Below are 11,735 nucleotides of genomic sequence, written 5' to 3'. Positions count from 1 at the left end.
GGCTGCAGTAATGGATACTATAAATGCAGTAATGTCAGTAATGATGGTATGTACGTAAGCAGGAGCATATTTGGTCCATCCCTTCATTTCTTCTGTAGCTAAGTGGACTAAGCGTTGAGCTACTGTAAATGACGCAAGGAACACTTTTTACTGTAAATAAGTAAAAAAAAAATGCGTAAAATCTGTAAAATCTATAAACGTACAGTTGTATAAGAGGCTGCATCGCTTTCTTATACAAGGAGGTCTTAACAAAACAGTAACTCAACTCTTTAAAGATACACAGAGCTATTTTGATAAACTGGTAAAACAAGGTCTCCGCTAAACAAAAAGAAATACAAGTAGAAAATACGCCGAAGTTTCTTCGGCGCAGTCGAGTTTTCTGTACAGCCGTATAATCAAGTCCACCGAAAATAGATCTATCTTTCGGTGGTCTCGGTATAATGCTGTATGAGCCGCGGCCCATGAAACTTTAACCACGGCCCGGTGGTGGCATGTCCTATATCGTTGCCATAAGCATGATTATGGCTAAATTTAACCTTAAATAAAATCAAAACCACTGAGGCTAGAGTGCTGTAATTTGGTAAGTTTGATGATTGGAGGGATGATGATAAGCATAACAATTTGCAACCCTCTAGCCTCAGTAGTTTTTAAGATCTGAGGGCGGACAGAATAAAATGTGGACTGACAGACAAAGCTGGTGCAATAGTTTTCTTTTACAGAAAACGAAAATTAGAAAAAAATTGAATGAACAGACAAGATAATCAGGAAATTAATATTATTTTTACACTTTATAGCTGCTTCTCGCTAATGAGAAATTTATAATTAAAAAACAAATAGACATAGAATTGTTTTATGGATCGACTGTATACAATTATTATTTTAAAGCGACAGTTCAGAATAGGCCAGAAAATCATCTTAGTATAAGAATGGAATTAGTTACGTTATTATTATTGTTATCATTATTCACAATGTTCATACATGTAGATAAAACGGTTGTATGAGGATTAACTTACATAATAAACCTGTATAGAATTGTGTGCCCATATATGATGGAAGATTAATGCAAAAAAAAATTGGCAAAACATAAATGCAAATAACAAATGCAGAAAGATGAATCACTCAATAAAAAACATGATCTGATTAAACAGCACTTGATGAATCATTCATAAAATCATTTCATAAAATCATCGCATCTATAACTGTTTTGGCTTCCCTTTTTGAGGTCGAATCTTATAACTGCCGTAAATGAGAACATGTGGATCTCAGCCAAGGCTGATCAACCACCTCCCTCCTTTTCTCTCAAAACGTCACATTCCTATCCCTCCCAAATTCTAATCAGTTGTTGCCAGGCACGAATCTCATTTCTGGTAATATTTTCGTAAACATCCACAGATGACGTTTTGCGTAATTCTGCTAGCAAGCAGTGATCACACGAACAAACATAATTGATTAAAGATATAACCAGCTTTGTGGAGGTAGATTTAAGCATCCGAGCTTACTTATGACATAAGTAATTTCGTAAATTGTAATGTACCTACATTTCTTTCGTCTGTTTAAGTTGTTGCCAGGACAATGAACACAAAACACTCTTTAAAGCTTTTAAGTTACTTCCGTCAGGGCAAGTTGGTGCTCTCCTGACAACATTGAAGTGCTGCCAAGTATAAATGGTGGAAAAAATAGTTGAAGAATTTCGTTTATAACTTTCTTCCCATTTAGGCAGAGCTTAAAATGGATCCCAGTTTGTGCTACAGTTGACGTGCAATTTCACGCTGGTATTATTTTTTACACGAAACTGAATTGTTTGTTTCTGTACTAAATAAATTTTACGTCTGATTGGTCTAAACTGAATCTTATTTATTTATTTATTTATTTTTTTGGTGATATGCTCTACCGTTTGCTACAGTTAATTTATGTCCCATGAACCTATATTTTTAATTTTTTTTTTTTTGTGTATCGTGCTTGGTTATTTGTGCTTCCTGCATTTATTGTAAGTTATTTCATTTTGAGCTTATAGATAAGTATATTCAAGAAAAATACCAAAGAAAAGTATTTTTATAATTATTGGTCCTTTTAAGTTCAAAAAATACCAGCTACTCATACGCATATTCTTGTTCTACACACAGACACACACACACACACACACAAACAAACAAACAAACAAACAGTCACTCTAAGGTCTTCTGGGAAATTCCTTCACTCAGGTCTCTCCTATGTGCGTATCCATTAACATGGCAGAAGCCATGAAGGATTTGTTGGCTAAATATACCAAAGAATAGCTCCCTTTAGAGCGCATATATATGTGTGTATATATATATATATATATATATATATATATATATAATTTATATATATATATATATATTATATACACATACATATATATATATGATTTCTTTATATATATATATATATATATATATATATTGTATATATATATATATATATATATATATATATATATATTCATTTTATATATGAATGTCTTTTACTGTAATCCAATAATATACTGTACTCATGATGATAAAAAGGCCCATAAAAACACTATTTACACATTGCAACCATATATTTCGGACAGCACTTCTTCTGTGTCCCAGTTCACTGGTAAAATATGGAGAAATTGTGTGTGACAAGAGTATATTTGTAAGACATATGCCTTATGTATATATAGACTCTTGTCACGCATCATTTGTCCACATTTTGCCAGTGAACAGGGACACAGGAGAAGTGTCCGAAATATATTATGGGTCTTTTTATCGTCTCATATATGTATATGTATATATATGTGTGTGTGTGTGTGGTGTGTGTGTGTGTGTATGGGTGTGTGTGTGTGTGTATCATTCTCCCTCATATTTGTAGCAGATTCTTTTTCAAGCACTGACGCAAAAAGTTATTGTTATGATAATTTTAAGGTACCTTCTGTTTGGTATGAGTAAAATATCACTTTAGATGTTCTCATCAGCAATCTCATACACTTACTGAAATCCACAGAATTTATGAAGCGGGAAGGCTCTGCTGTAAACATGGGGATTAGGGACTATGGTCATATGAAAACGCAACAATTGTGTGGCAGTAAATATCTGCAGGCGATATCACTGCAAGATATGGGGAGTACTGAGCGGAATAAGCAGCCAGTCACGAATAACATCAGTGATGTCATCTGCAGATATTTACCGTCTGCGCGGAAAAAATTAAATAATAAGACGCATTTTTCCAACGTTTTCCCGTGGTTTTACAACACCAGTTTGTCCACAAGTCTTCCTTAGTCTTAATGGTTATGAGTTGTCTTTGAAGACCGAATAGTAAATATTTCTAAAGCAGTGATTTTATTTATCACTCATAATGGAGGAATCTGAAGAATAGCCTTGAATTTAAGCAAAACACATTTACAGACCAACTCCGGTTATAAATGATACCTTTGCCAAGGGAGGTAATTTCCTTGAGGAGAGTCATTTCCTCTGCAACACAGTGCGCGAAGTCCTTTCTGACGACTCCTCAAGATTATACTATATTAGTATAAGATTTCAAATCGGACTTAACTTGCCGTAAGGTCAAAGTTCTCAACAGGCGATGTTTGAGAAAGTCCCAGTAAACGAACGAGGTCATGCGAATTATGCGAATAAATCGCCTCATCAATAACGAAGGTAACAATTGATGCAGTTGCTAAGAATTTTACCAAGTGTGGATGACATCTATTAAGGCTATATCAGTCTAACGCCCGTTCAGGCCGAGATGAACGACTAGTTAATGTTGTGTCAGGCGGCCGTGGGCGCACGTCTTACAGGAAACGGAGGTTGGTGGGCGTGAGTTATTGGTTCCATTCGTTTCTGTTAATGGGCAATACATAGCCACATAGGTTCCCCCTCAACAAGCTCTTCTGCCTAAGGCAGCAACGCCGAGTCTTATTCCTTGGAGCCATGCAAAAAGTAAGACAAAGTATCTGCTTGGTTTGGAAAGAAAGGCAACCCAACACTGTTCTCAACATTATAAAAAATCGTGGAAAATTGCATTGTGACTATGTTCTATTTTGCATCATACGTGGTTTATCATTCTTCATATGACTTGTCCTTAAATTTAGTTCCTCGTTGGACTGGTCAGTGCTGTTCTCTGCAGGGCCCGAGTTCGAATCTCCGGCCGGCCAATGAAGAATTAAAGGAATTTATTTCTGGTAACAGAAATTCATTTCTCGGTATAATGTGGTTCGGATTCCACAATAAGCTGCAGGCCCCGTTGCTAGGTAACCAATTGGTTCTTAGCCACGTAGAATAAGTCTAATCCTTCGGGCCAGCCCTAGGAGAACTGTTAATCAGCTCAGTGGTCTGGTTAAACTAAGGTATACTTAACTTTGTCCTTAAATTGTCGAAGAAGCGTTATAATAGCAAGGCATTAGCTAACTCAGAGTAGTCCCAAATGAAAACAGAATTCAGTTTTGGAAAAAGTTCAGAAAAAACGCGGAAGGAGGGCGCCAGTCTTTCAATCTTACATGTTCTGTTATCGTAATAAATTACATGCAATGAATCTCAAATAGTCAAAAGGCAGCTTTTAATTGCTTTTACCTTTGACTATGGTGCTGTAGCTGTCACTTATAATTTCCATGATACTTGTAGTAAGAAAGGTAAAACGTAAACAATGAATGCAAAGCAACTAGTGGGTCTGCCACCAACCTTGTTTGCCGCATTTCATTCCCTCTCTTTAATTACTTAATTTTGCAGTGGGCTCTAAAACATCTACAGAAAAGGGAAACAAGGAAAATAACACTAACCGTAATTGCTAAGGATAAGAGACTAAATTATCATTGCTGTTCCATTATTAACAAAATGTATAAATATACCACGACGCGTAACAGACAGGTATGGATTCGAAAGCTTGACCAAGATGAAGACTAAAGATTACAAAGAGTACAAGATGAGTTTATGTTTACCTGGTACTAGTGGCTTCATGTGTACCCGGTACCAATGAGTTCATGTGCACCGGGACTGATCAGTGCATGCGTACCTGGTACCTATGAGTTCATGTGTACCTGCGACCAGCGAGTTTATGTGTACTTGGTGCCAGTGAGTTCACGTGTACCTGGTACCAATGAGTGTGTACCAATGAGTTCATGTGTACCCGGGACCAGTGAGTTAACGTATGCTTGGTACCAGTTAGTTCATGTGTACCCGGGACCAGTTAGTTTATGTGTACCTGGGACCACTGAGTTTGTGTGTACTTGGTACCAATGAGTTCGTGTGTACCTGGTACCAATGAGTGTGTACCCTGTACCAGTGAGTTCATGTGTACCCTGGACCAATGAGTTCACGTATACCTGGCACCATTAACTTCATGTGTACCTAGTACCATTACCCACAGCAAAATAACACATGTAAATTAACTAGCAAAGATACTAAATATCAGACTTATCATAAAAGCAAATGTGTATATATATACAAAACTCATTAAAATGAACTGGAGACTAACAGACGCAAATTGGCAAAAAGATATTGACGATTCTGACGCAACGGTTTGCCAGCGGTCGTCTGTCAATTACCATCAATCACATTAGACTGGAGTTTTTTCGCGAATGAAAAGTTTCTGTTGGTTCAGGTGATTACATGACGGTAGGAATGACTCGTTCCCTACGCGCTCTTCCCCGGGGGTAAATTTGCGCTTGGCATGAGAGTCGACACGTGTTCTGAAATAGACAAGTCTGCGGATTCTTTGTATGACTGATTGGCTTTTAATATTATATATATATATATATATATATATATATATATATATATATATATATATATATATATACAGTATATATATATATATATATATATATATACGATATATATATATATATATATATATTTATAAGTGAATTATTTAACATTGCTTATATTGTTTTCATGAAAGGAGCTCAATATGTTTGTAGGTTTATCATGTATAGAGGCAATGTCATATATATATATATATATATATATATATATATATATATATATATATATATATATATATATATATATATATATATATATATATATATATAATACATACACATGTGTTTTTCGGTTAATGTAACCAAACAAAGCGTTTTGTGAGTGTAAGTGTTAATATTGTTGATTTGACTGATGATGGATTCATAAATTCATATCATGAAAGTGTGTTTGTGTGTGTGTTTGTGTATGTGTGTATGTGCGTTCTGTTGATATACAGGACCTTCGTACTATGTATTGTGTTTATTAAGTGTGTTTAATGAAGACCGAATATATACTAATGCAGACCCAAATTTGTTTGGTAATATTTAGCAAATACATTCCACTTGCTTATAGAAAAATATTTTTGTCTTATCAAACCTCATTTTTCTGCGTATTCGGTACTAAACAAGTAAAAAATGCGCCGAAGTTTCTTCGGCGCAGTCGAGTTTTCTGTACAGCGTATAATGCTGTATGAAACTTTATGCCACGGCCCATGAAACTCTTAGCCGCGGCCCATGAAACTCAGCCACGGTGGTGGCCTGTGTTCTTGGTACCTATAGCGGTGCCAGAAGTACGGTTATGGCTAACTATAACTTGAATAAAATAAAAACCACTAAGGCTAGAGGGTTGCAATTTGGTATGTTTGATGATTGGAGGGTGGATGATGAACTTACAAATTTGCAGCACTCTGGCCTCAGAAGCTTTTAAGATCTGAGGGCGGACAGAAAAAGTGCGGACGGACAGACAAATAGCCACCTCAATGGTTTTCTCTTGCAGAAAACTAAAAAACAGTGTATTACCCTATAGGATAATATTGATCTAGCCAAACAGTTAAACATTCGGGAGGTCACAGGTCATATGAAAACGTTGTATTTCGCCATGTTACAGGTCCTTGGATAAAATGGTGGAAAAGGTTAACCAACCTGAGGAAAACTGGGCAAAAGGAAAATACCCCTTGCATCCGGAAAGCCTTTACAAACGCTTAGGCCTACAAGAGCCATTGTAATTTGAATAATAATGATTATTGTTGACGTGAACCTCTCCGCGGGTGCTGCCTTTATCACACATTGTGTTATAATGAGAAGCAGCCTGAGTGTGAAAACATCATCGAAATCATTGCGTTATTTTAAGACATATAGTAATGTCTGATAACTATGTTGAAATTATTGCACTGTTTTATGACATATAGTAGTGTCTGACAACATTATTGAAATCATTGCATTATCTCAAGACGTATAGTAATGTTTGACAATGTTATGATAATAATGGCATTATTTTAAGACAGTAATTTCTGACTGCAGTATTGAAATCATTGCACTATTTTATGACATATAATAATGTCTGACAACATTACAAAAGTAATTTCATTATTTTAAGATATATAGTAATGTCTGACATCATTATTGAAATTATTGCATTATTGTAAGACATACAGTTATGCCTGACAACGTTATTGAAATCATTGCACTATTTTATGACACATAGTAATGTCTGACAACATTATTGAAATCATTGCACTATTTTATGATATATATATATATATATATATATATATATATATATATATATATATATATATATTTATATATATATATATATATATATATATATATATAAATATATATATATATATATATATATATATATATATATATATATATCATAAAATATATCATAAAATAGTATGTCTGACTTTACCAAAAATCATTGCATAATTCTAATACATATAGTATTATCTGACAGCACTATTGAAATCATTGCAGTGTTTTATAACGTATAATAATGTCTGACAACGTCATTAAAATCATTGCGTTATTCTAAGACATATAGCAATGTCTGACGGCATTATTGAAATATTTGTATTATTTCAAGACATACAGTAATGTCTGACAATATTATGAAAATCATTTTATTATTTTAAGACACAGTAATGTCGGACAACAATATTGAAATCATTGCATTATTTTAAGACATATAGTAATGTCTGGCAATATTACAAAAATCTTAGCATTATTCTAAGACATATAGCAATGTTTGACTGCATTAATGAAATCATTGCATTATTTTAAGACTTAGTAATGTCGGACAACATTATTTAATTCTTTGCATTATTTCCAGACACGTAGTAATGTCTGGGAACATTACTGAAATAATTGCATTATTTTAAGACATATAGTAATGTCTGACAGCATTATAAGTCACTGCATTATCTGAGGACATAGTAAAGTCCGACAGTATTATTGAAATCATTGCAATATTTTAAGACATATAGTGATCCTGACCACTTTATAAAAATCATTACATTATTTTAAGACATATAGTAATGTCTGATAACATTATAAAAATCATTGCATTATTTTAAGACCTATAGCAATGTCTGGCAAGATCATTAAAATCATTGCATTATTTTAAGATATATAGTAATGTCTGACAACATTTTAAATTCATTCCATTATTTTAAGACTTATAGCAATGGCTGACATTATTACTGAAATCATTGCATTAGTTTCAGACATATAGCAATGTCTGACAACATTAGTGAAATCATTGGATTATTTTAAGACATATAGAAATGTCTGACAACATTATTAAACTCATTCCATTATTTTAAGACTTACAGCAGTGTCTGACACCATTACTGAAGTTATTGCGTTATTTTCAGACATACAGCAATGTCTGGCAACATTAGTGAAATCACTGCATTATTTAAAGACGTAATGTCTGAGAACATTATTAAAATCATTCCATTACTTTAAGAATTATATATATGGCTTTTGACGACCTTGAAAAAGTTTGCCGTATATTCCTATAAACAGTGCAATGTATAAAGTAATCTTTTATCTTCCGGAATTCGGATATTATTATTATTATTATTATTATTATTATTATTATTATTATTATTATTATTATTATTATTATTATTATTATTATTATTCGGAAGACGAACCTTATTCACATGGAAGTTTTTCTCCCACCTTACAGGGAATAAAGATAGTTTTCTTTTTTAGAAATTTGATTAGATAATGTCACGGTGCAATTGAATTGCCATTCACGACGTGTTCAGTGAAAACCATTACTATATGTGATCATCATGTGAAAAGTTATACAATAAAAAAAATAACATCTACTAGCATGACAACGTTAAAGACAATTATACAACACAAAACAGATATATAACCATTATTATTAAAACTTCAAATTGATGAATGCCATTTATTAATGACATTGATAAATTAGGTATTGCCAAATTATGTATTGATAAATTAGGTCTAGGCCCATATGCCGAATTATTCCTTGACACCGATGTCAGATTAACAGATTTTAACAAGCAATTTACACCAATTTACAGGCTTTTCTTTGCAGTTTACAGATTTACATGCAGATTTACGTAGGCAGACATAAGCCATATGCGTACGTGTTCAGTTGTTTGGGTGTTCATATAGACATTGTATGTGCACTTACATTGTGGGAATCACAGTTAACATGGCAACACGTATACATAATTATATATATATATATATAATTATATATATATATATATATATATATATATATATATATATATATATATATATATATATATATATATATATATATATATATATGTATAAACAACATAAGAAAACTCTCATACCCATTGTTAAAATCACTTTCTTGCCTCCCAATTCAGTGAATACAAAGTGTAAGCAATTGAAAAGAAAGGAACAAAAAATTTAATAAAACAAGACGCAACACAAGACACCAGAGGAAGCAGAGAAATAGCACAGCATAAAGTTTCTCAGCGAAGCTTCTTACTCACCGAAGATTGATAGCAACAGGTATTCCAACTTCCACAGTTCTCCCTGTCTCGACAAAGTTGGGCAAATCTGCGGCGCGGTTAGAACTTTAGAATCTCCTCTCTTTCTCTTTCTCTCTCTCTCTCTTCTTCTTCTTCAAGTTTGGGGGTCATTCATCCTTATTTGGCATTTCTCTAAGCCATTTTCTTTTCCGTTTTTATTTATTTCTAGTATTGTTGTTTCAGCTGCATTCCTCTTCTTAATTTTTTTTTTTGTTTGCCTTTTATCTCAGTTCTCCTTGTGTTCCTACCTTTTCCCCTTCTTGCTCTTTTCTCCTCTTCCCTCCATACTTCCGCTTTATTGGGATTGCTTCTGGTATTGTCTCCCCCCCTTTTTTTTATCAGTTTAATTAATCTACTTCCTCGTGTTCTCCGTTGCGGGATGCGCTGCCAGGCTTTATAGGCCTATATGGTTTTTCATCCCAATTCCTATATCGTTTTGGTTCGTTATTCTGTTGTTACAATCATCATAGACTGTTTTCATGACGGTGAGAAGGTCGTCATTGGCTTAATCTCGAGAGTGGGTCAAGGATAAAGGTCAGTATTAATCACCGCCTACACGATTGAAGTTATGTGGCAAGCACTAGATGGCAAATGGATATTACATTTTAATGAATTACTCTACGATATTTCTTAAACTCTGTGGAACTAGACGTTGAAGAGACGAATCCTTTTTTGTATTTTTGCGCGTGATATTTTTTTTTTTAGTGTGGTGAAGGGGTGATTTAATCTGAAATAGATAAATCAGGAAAACAGTGTCTGATTCCAATCAACCTCTGAGGGCGTAATCAATCAGGGTTATGCATCCATGTCAAGAGAAGCCGCCCGGGCTTTCGAAATCTTCTTCTTCTTGGCGGGAATGCGAGGCCGAGAGAGGGCCCAGCGAATTCGGGGGCAATAAAAGTGGTCGCTGTGATCCAGTGCCGTCGAGAGAAGTTTTAGCTTTCATGAGACACTTCCGAGAGAGACGGGGCATTCGACCGCAGTCGTAAAACAGGAGGCGGGGAATCCATTTGGCGCTGGGACAGGGATGCTAAAACTTTGATCACCGTGGCGAAAGGAGGAGAAGAAGAAGAAGAAAAAGAAGAAGAAGAAGAAGAAGAAGAAGAAGAAGAAATCGGAATGGAATGGAACTCGCCTGAGAGAAAAAAAAAGGTGGGGGGAGAGAGAGGGGGGGAAAGGAGGAGGAAATTCCAAGGGGATGAGAAACTACCAGGAATGTTCGTCTTTCCCTTTTCCTTTCTGACTCTGTCGCTGTCCCTGTCTGTCTGTCTGTCCGCCCGCCCGTTTGACTGTCTGCCTGTCTGTCCCTCTTTCTCTCTCTGTCTCTCGCGGGACTTCCAGCCAGACGAGGCAGCTATTGCCTGGTGAAGGATGAAACACCACTGGCTCTACTCGCGAGCATTGGCCCAGGATCTCCAACGCACGCACTCACACACTCACTCACTCACACACACACACACACACACACACGCTCACGCAAGGAATTGCTATGCTCCTGCGCGCCCTGTACCCTCGTAGACACACGCACTCACTCCCATAGATCCTCATTCCGGTCTTCATTGCACGCCGTTGGAATGACGTAGGAAATTCTTGTGGCAAATTCTCGTGAAATGATTCACACGAGGCAAATTATGTTGACTGGTTCTTGCTTTTCAGATTATTTGGAAGTAAGGGAAGTATGCATTTTGAGTCTTAAGTCATTTATTTGTTCATTTATGATATGATAAAATTTAAAACACGTAAGCATGATATATATATTTATGATATATATATATATATATATATATATATATATTTATATATATATATATATATATATATATATATATATATATATATATATATATATATATATATATATATATGTATGTATGTATGTATATACATATTTTTCTATACAAAAATATTTATTTATATGTATAAATTTACATATAAACTATACACACATGTATATA

The 11,735-nt window shown here is 34.5% G+C and overlaps 1 protein-coding gene across 1 annotated transcript in view; it reads right to left on the bottom strand.

Moving 5' to 3' along the window:
• LOC136836667 (neuropeptide SIFamide receptor-like) overlaps window positions 1–10,922 on the bottom strand; it is a 220,674-nt gene extending 209,752 nt beyond the window's left edge. Inside the window, exon 1 of the mRNA XM_067101138.1 lies at window positions 9,742–10,922. The gene's annotated coding sequence lies outside the window, so the exon portion shown is untranslated. The remainder of the gene's footprint in view (window positions 1–9,741) is intronic.
• Window positions 10,923–11,735: the final 813 nt, after the last annotated feature.

Source organism: Macrobrachium rosenbergii, chromosome 56 (genome assembly GCF_040412425.1).
Source record: "Macrobrachium rosenbergii isolate ZJJX-2024 chromosome 56, ASM4041242v1, whole genome shotgun sequence".
Classification (NCBI taxonomy): Eukaryota; Metazoa; Arthropoda; class Malacostraca; order Decapoda; family Palaemonidae; genus Macrobrachium; species Macrobrachium rosenbergii.
Note: the sequence above shows the minus strand (reverse complement) of the source record. Positions and strands in the feature narration are given on the sequence as shown.